The sequence below is a fragment of the Clinocottus analis genome, unplaced genomic scaffold (assembly GCF_023055335.1).
Source record: "Clinocottus analis isolate CAN_PGR_092001 unplaced genomic scaffold, fCliAna1.0.p SCAF_15, whole genome shotgun sequence".
Classification (NCBI taxonomy): Eukaryota; Metazoa; Chordata; class Actinopteri; order Perciformes; family Cottidae; genus Clinocottus; species Clinocottus analis.
The window spans coordinates 7,738,725-7,745,684 of record NW_027175876.1 but is presented as its reverse complement, the minus strand read 5'-3'; positions in this window follow the sequence as shown (position 1 = coordinate 7,745,684).

Here is a 6,960-nt window from a genome sequence, read left to right as displayed (position 1 = left end):
CATGAATTTACCCCCTTTATGTCAACTGAAAAGGGAGTAGACGATTAATGAAAAGCTGCCTGTACTGTATGTGTGTCTGCAAGTGTCCGTGTTTATTGTAACTCTTCATAGGAAGTCCTCTCACCCAGGCCTCAGCCATCATGTGCACGTCTGTCTGCTGTGTCCTTGAGGAGATGGGTTTGCAGTCAGTCCCAGAGCAGGTTTAATTGGTGTCAAGCAGGCCTTAGTGAAAAGCCATCGGAGTCTCGGGACGCTCAGCGAGACAGGAAACCTTTTATTAGGGGACTTCCTCCAACTGCATGGCTCTCTGTGTCCCTGTCTGTCCTATTGTCTCTCCCCATATCCCTCCCTCTTAAAATCTCTCATCACCGCTAAGTTTCCATCTGCTCTCTTCCTCTCCCACTCACTCTCAGTTGGCTTCAAACATTTACTATTTATCACTCGTCCTCCCACCCTCGAAGCTCTCTCTCGCCATCTCTCTCTCGGTGGTATTGTTTTTTGTGTCTGATGTCTGTCCTTGAGTGAGGGAGGGAGTTTGTCTCTGGAGGAATCCGGTGACCACAGCGGCACAACACGCCAGCCAGCCTAATGATGACAGCACTTCCTGAAAGCATGCACACACACACACACACACACACACACACCAAACAAACCACCAGACAGATGATCAATTGTAACCTCCTTGATTATAACCAGTCAATTTATTAATGTCTTCTTCTTCTTCTTCTTCTTCTTCTTCTTCTTCTTCTTCTTCTTCTTCTTCTTCTTCATATTGTGTTATATAGTAGTAGTAGTAGTAGTAGTAGTAGTAGTAGTAGTAGTAGTAGTAGTAGTAGTAGTAGTAGTAGTAGTAGTATGTGTTTTATTCAGTCAAAACATACAATACAATAAAAAAGCCACAATCTAATATACAAAAAGGGAAGATTGATATATATCAGTCTTCTTTCAGTCGTTATAATAAAATCATTACAAATCATCAAACAAACCCGATCAAACAGTAGGTACATGAACTTGTTTAATAGATGTATTTATGTAGCTTTACACTACATGTCAATATTCACACACACAACATTCATTCACTGATGGCCAAGGCTGCCATGCAAGCTGCCAATCTGCCCATCAGGACGTCAATTATTGCACAATCCCACACTTCGGGTTTCAGTATCTTGCCCAAGGTCACTGCAACATGCAGACCGCCAATCTTCCTCCTGAGCCTGTACTTTCTAGTTTCTGCGCTTGGCTAAAGTGAAGAAGAAAAAAAAAAGATATCAGGAGAGAGGGGCTGCTTCCTCGACTGCCACTCATGATTATAGCCCGCAGTCCCCCAGAGAGCCCAACACATAAAGATTACAAGAAGTCAGCTTGTCCAAGGTGAACCACAACAACCACAACATCCAGGAGAGTTGGGCCGCCTTTCAACCTGCCTTTTGCAAACTGCTCCAGTTTCAACACCGTTGCCTGAAGTTGTGTTTGGACGACATGCGAGACCTTTAACCCTGAACACCAAGGTTCAAAATAGTAACACCATCACTAACGTCGGGTGAATTTCACCCGATATAATGTACCTGATAAAATATACTTCTCATCGAAATATATTCAAATACAACAATACAAGGCAAGTTGAAGTACTCTTCTTTTATTTTACCCTATAGAACTTCTCATAAAAACAAAAACAGGTATCACGAGGAGTCCCTGAAAAAAGGCTCAAAATCAATAAAAAATTACCTCTATCCGGAAGTTTCTCAGCCTCGATCACTAATGCCGGGTGAAAATCCCCTGAACACGTGCCTGTAAAAAAAAAAGTGACCCACGCAACTCAGACAAAAGCAACACAATTAAAACAACGCAACAAAAATTCCTTGAGTGAAAATCACCTGAAGTTAATGTTCTAGGGTAAAGCTCTTCCTTAATGTTCCACATCAATACAATTCATTATATAACAGTCTATTATTAATATCCAAGTGTCGCAGTAAGTCACGACAGTGTAAGAGCATCTACAATACCAGGACCTTGTATTGGAGTGTTTACTCATGTGCTTTTCACAATGTTTTCTCTCAAAAAGGCAAATCAAAACAGAAGAAAGAATGTTTTCCATTCATTAATCCATCAAATTAAGAAGGCCTTTATTTCTTTTCAGAACACACACACACACACACACACACACACACACACACACACACACACATTAGTATAAATATACACAAACACTTCCACCCACACACACAGACATAAAGATAATGGAGCAGCTGCATTTATGCAAGTGCTGCCTGCAGTGTTTTGTCAGCAAGTTTAACTGTAACCGTAACTGCAACTGTAATTACTGTTGCACAAGAGCGGCCAGACAAAGAACCCCCCCCTCCTCCCTTCACACACACACATACACACATGCATATACATATACACACACACACACACACACACACACAGACACCCACACGTGCAGTGTCGACAGCATCTTTTCCTACAGATGCTAGCAGTCATTCAGGCAGAAACACATGAGCACACACACACACTTAAACACACACACACACACACACCTAAACACACACACAAACACAGGCACACAGAGGCACACCTGCCCGACAGGTAACTGAAGATTGCTTATCATTCATCCGGTACGGTCTGTTTAGGCAGTTTTCAGAGGAGTTTTCTTTTACACTTCGGGGCTTTTCCACTTCGCTTTGTTAAGCAAATACTTTTTTCTCTGTGCGTCTTTGAAAGTGAAACAGTGCCAAATGTTTTTTTTTTAATAGCAAAGACTAACCATCTTTTTTTTTCAGATCTAACTGAACCAGATTTAAGTGTGCACAGCACTCTGTGCCAGAACGGGTACGTCACAGTACACTGGTGAGGCGGAAGAACCATCTATAGCAGGGACCAGGAAACGAGGACAAGCAGAGACTCATCCTGACAGCTAAGCTGCAACGGTGGACGCCTAACTGCCATTGTTACGAAAGCCTGCACAAAGTTCGTTTGTTTCATGACAAGACAAGCTCGCACACTCTCTCAGCGAAACTATCTGGACGATCTCTGTGTACCTGCAGGACCGGGGATGTCTTTCAAAAACAATCCAGCAGCTTTTGGCATTGTTTCCATAACAACTGCTTTAAATGCCAGTAATAATAAGAAAGCATCCCACCGTTTATCTTACAACTAGACACTCTGCAATCAGCCCTCCTGCCAATCTCCCTCTTCCCCTCTTTTTCTGTCTTTGTTCCTTTTCTCTGCCTAACTCTTCTTTTCTTTTCTTTCAACCTCTCCTCCTCCTCTCCACCTCCTTTTACTCTCTATGGACCCCCATCCACCTCCTCCCCCCATTTCTCTTTCTCTCTCTTTCATTTCATTTATTCTTGAATGCCACCCTTTTCTTCCTGCCCCCCTCCACCCTCCTTACCCCCTCCACTTCTTCTCCACCCCTCTCTTGTTCGATCCCTGACTCAACTTTCACATTCCTGGAGAATTCCTGTAGGATTAGCCTTTAGCATTCTCAGGCTATGCAGAGGCCACAGCCCCCCCACTGTGACGGTGGCAGGCACTAACGGACGACAGAGAAAAGTATGTGTGTGTGTGTGTGTGTGTGTGTGTGTTTCTTATCCTCTCCCTCCCTTTCATCACCACCCTCATCCTCCTCCCTGCCTGATGCCCTCCATCGTTCTCAGCTTCCATCCCAGTGAGCAACCCTCCTGGTGTCCCGGCACAGAGATCAACTGTGCACGTCCCAGTGGTTGCACACGTACGTCAACCAATTATCAAATTCAAAAGACTAAAGAGTATCATTGTTTCCTTTTTCTTTTACAAATATAAGCTGTGTAACGGTCAACTTTCAGTGCAAGTGGCAATACATCAGTGTAAAAAAGAACGAGCACAAGTTCTACATTCAAAATCTTATCAAAGTAAAAGTGCAGAAGTATGAGAAGCAGAAAATACTTCAATTCATCGAAAGCTAAAAGTACTCATAGTGCCAGAAAATGTCTCTCGTGAGTGTGGGTGCTTTTAAATGAATCAACAAAATAACACGTAAAATGTTTCCCTTTCCCTAGAGGAGTTAAATATAATGTACTCAAGTCCTTAAGTATAGTTCTTCAGTAAAAATGTATGAGGGGCTTCTGGGAAATGGTATGCAAGAAACAACAGCAATGGCTTGACAGTAAATTATAATGTTTGTAAAACATTTGATCTAATATTTGGTTCTAAAAATCTATTTAGGTCGAGCTATTAAAACTAAATAGCTTCAAATCAAATTTATATCCAGACACATTCAATTAGAATAAAACAACTGGCATTGTGGAAAGAAGGTAATATGCAATCCAAACAGTTGAGAGGAAATCTAAATTATGTCACTTCTTGAGTAGAACTGCCTCAACATTATATGAAATGACTGCTGCCCCAATTCAAGTCGCACTGTAGCAAACAGAAAATACAAAGTGAATGTTCATCCATCTTCTCTCTCGTTCTGTCTCTCTGACTGAGTGTGCGGCTGTCAGCTGCCTCATCAGCACACCAAGTAGATTAATGTTTATTTCACCTAAACTAATGATCCTCAGCTTCACGGATGGGAACTTGTATTGATTCCCAATTACTGTCAAATTGACCTGCCTATTAGTTTCACAAGGAAGGATGGGATTGAGAAAAAGTAAATCAAACAGAAAGACAGAAAAATAACAACATACTTAAATAAATGATATTACATACAAATATTGTCTCATTATGTAATAGGATAAACTGCTGTATACCTGTACACCTATCTCTGCTCCGTTTTCCTGCCTCTCTTCAGTTGAAGGTAAAGCACTATGAGGTCATCGCGGCCTCATCCCTTTGCTCTTCTGTTTCTGTAAGGGGTCTTTGTGTCAAGTCAATGTTACAAGCCAAACTAGTAGCACTGGCCTACCACACGTGGAAACACTCACATCACCTCCCAGGACAAGAAAAAAAACTTGGCAGGGACAGATGGGAGGAGGGGGTGAGGGTGAAAGACAGAGAATGAGTGTGTGTGGGTGAGAAAGAAAGAGACCCTTTTTGCTCATAAGTATCGCCTTACTTCAGCCAAAATAAAAGGGCGATCAGAGCCAAAGACGCACCTCAAAAACCTCTCAGCTGTTTCCCCCTTCTCTCCTGCCAACATGACTCATTTTTATCCACACCTTCCCTCCCTCCCTCCCTCACTTTGCTCTCCCCCTTTTTTTTGTCATACTCTCAGTCTCACTCAGTGGCCTATCAAAAAATGCCATTACATATTTCAAAACTGGATCCCTCGCGCTTTTTAAAAGTCATTGTTTCTTAAATTATTTACTGAACATATTTATTTAGAAACCTCTGTAATCTGTTCTTTGCTAAACTCTGTGTACCTCCATTATTTTCTTTCCACTCGCTCGTCTGCTAATTTCCCTCCTTATCAATCCCTATATCTAAATCCCTCTCTCCCGGCTCAGATTGCAGCTCTTTCTGTGACTGTACAGTAGAGTATTCTGTTCCTCCACATCAAGCTGATTGCTTTCTGTCAGAGTCTACTGCTGTAGGGGCCCCAGGGGGCCCCCGGTTCCTCACATCTAAACATCTGTCCATCCCATTACCCTAGCTGCTGCCGAACCTGAGCCCCTTTTACTCATACTGACAGCAACACTGGCGAGAACAGGAATGATATCCAAGGGAATGCCAGCGTTCCCGGGTGTCTCCTCAAAGCTCCTGATTATGTGAGCCAGCTGGTTGAGAGACGCGAGGAGACGCGAGGAGTCGCCAGGCGGCGTTCCACAGGGCATCCGATAGGGTCCCGGATGTTTTCAAAGTATGGGTATGGTTAGGAGCATGTGCAGACATCAGTGCGAGGATGGGAATGCCCGCCCTGCGCTGGGCATCAGTCGACTGGGTCGTTTGGTTGGAATGCGACTCAGGAAACCTATAATGGGGCTTACTGTATGTGCTGTCTGGATGACTGTTGTCTTTTAGCGCTGTGAGGTACAGAGGAAACGGATATGGCCAGGGGTAGCGGTCGGGATGATGATAATGATGATGATGATGATGATGCGAAGAAAAACAATGACTTTTTAACTAATCGAGAAGGAAGCCGCAAGATATAAGCTCACGTATCTCCCAAAAAATACCTTTATCCAGTATCCGACTGTTTTGCAGCAGCAATTAGTTGTGAGGTAAATGTACCGCAGCCTGGATTACGGTTTCTATCAACATGAGGAACTCAAACACAAAATGTTGACACTGAGCACATCAGCAAAACATTCAGCGACAACGTAGTTCATTACAACTTGCACACTATCTTGTAATACCAGGATGAAAGGATCAAAATCAAGGACTCAGAAACAAAGCTATCATCTTTTTTTATTCTACACACTCGTCTTGCTTGTTCAAATCTGATGTCTACATTACCCACAGTGCAACTCAACCTCAAACTGTTGGAGATGTGTGTGTCGCTACCCTCAAGCAGATGATGGGAAGCTCACTTCTTTATAACTCCACACACACCCAAAGATCTTTTTCATTTTCAAACAATGTCGTCTTCAGGCCCGACCAACGCTGACTCAAGTTACTTTTCCCCCCATAATGCAGTGCAGCACTCCATATGGCGCTTAAACATACTTTGATGTGTTAAATCAGTGGAGTTCCCCTTTAAGGTTCGGGGAGATCGGGGTCTTGGCTTGATAGGGCAAACTCAAAAGTGACTTGAGACCTGATTAGTTTACTCTTATGCAACAACCCTTTCCTAGCCCTTAACCAAAGTGTTTTAGTTACCTGTACTAAACCTCAGCAGGACTCAGGATGTAAACCATGTCCTCAGTATCAAAGCCCTGAGCTTTGTGCTCCAGCCACCCACTCCAAACATGCTCTGTATCCTGCATACATACCCGCAACACCAGAAACACTTTGTGGTAACATAATACCTATGATTGACAACACCAATTAGTACTACATAAACACAATGCCAATGTTACAAAATTGCAGCTGAAAGAT